Below are 1,315 nucleotides of genomic sequence, written 5' to 3' on the forward strand. Positions count from 1 at the left end.
CCCCCTCAGCTGAGCCCCCCCTGCAGAGCTGCCCCCAGCCCTGGGGAACAGCAGCACAAGGACGTGGAGCTGCTGGAGACAGTCCAGAGGAGGCCCCGGAGATGCTGCCAGGGCTGGAGCCCCTCTGCTCTGGAGCCAGGCTGGGACAGCTGGGGGGGCTCACCTGGAGAAGGGAAGGATCCAGGGAGACCTGAGAGCCCCTTCCAAAGCCTGAAGAGGCTCCAGGAGAGCTGGAGAGGGAGTGGGGACAAGGAATGGAGGGACAGGACACAGGGAATGGTTTCCCATTGCCAGGGGGCAGGGACAGATGGGAGATTGGGAAGGAATTCTTGGCTGGGAGAGTGGGGACCCTGGCACAGGTTACCCATTTCATGATTCAGTAATCCAGGATAACAGGAACACAGTGGGTGATTTCCAATCAAGAACCCCAAGCAGTGCTCAGCTCTGGGCAGCTCCCAGATCTCTCCTGCCTTTCATGGAATTACAGAATCACTAAGGCTGCAATGACCTCCCTCTGCTGTCCATCTCTCACCGAGCAGCTTTTCGACCCAAACCAGGGAGCAGTTCCCCAGTTTCACTTTCACTCTCTGCTGCAGAGAAACGCCTGATTTACAGGAAATCAGCGACCGCGCTCCACAGCCCCTCTGCACAGGGAAGCAGCACCCACGGGAGAGCCAGGGCTGGCTCAGGAGAGGGGCTGCGCTGCGCTCCTTCCAGCCCGGCAGCTCCGCGCACGGAGGGAGGGACACGGTAGGACCTTGGGGCTGAGCTGCAGGACTGGGAGCGGGATCCGCACGGAGCGGGGGCTTCTTTGCCTTCTGCTCCCCGTGCCGGGGGGTTCCCGTGGGTGGGGAGATGCCAGGGAAGGAGCCCGTTCCCTTTGCAGCCCGTGCCCGGCTGGAAATGCCGATCCTGCCCGCCCCGGGCACCGCCAGCCCCAGGCGGGGTCCGGGGGGCTGCGCTGCCCTCAGGGCAGGAGCGGGGGGTGCTGGGGCCCTCCTGGGGCTGGGGCCGGGCCGGGGCTGCTGCCCGTGCCCCGTGCCGCTCCTCGGGGAGCAGGGCAGCTCCGGGGGCATCGGGGGCACTCCTGGCACCTCCTGCTCCGGCCCCAGGCCGGGGGGGACACTTTGTGCTTTTCCTCCTGGGATTCCTCTCTCTTACAGTGGAAACTTCACCGCCCACGGCGCTCTGGCCCCTGTCCCCTCACGGGCACAAGCGCTTCCAGAGCCAAATTCCCTGGGGAAGGGAGAAAAGTTAGGAGGGGACAGAGCTGGGACGAGTGGCCTGAGGGCACAATATCCAGCAGTGCCCTGAG

The sequence above is a fragment of the Empidonax traillii genome, unplaced genomic scaffold, assembly GCF_003031625.1.
Source record: "Empidonax traillii isolate 1590-97213 ecotype Southwest subspecies unplaced genomic scaffold, ASM303162v1 scaffold2523:size32565, whole genome shotgun sequence".
NCBI classification, from domain to species: domain Eukaryota; kingdom Metazoa; phylum Chordata; class Aves; order Passeriformes; family Tyrannidae; genus Empidonax; species Empidonax traillii.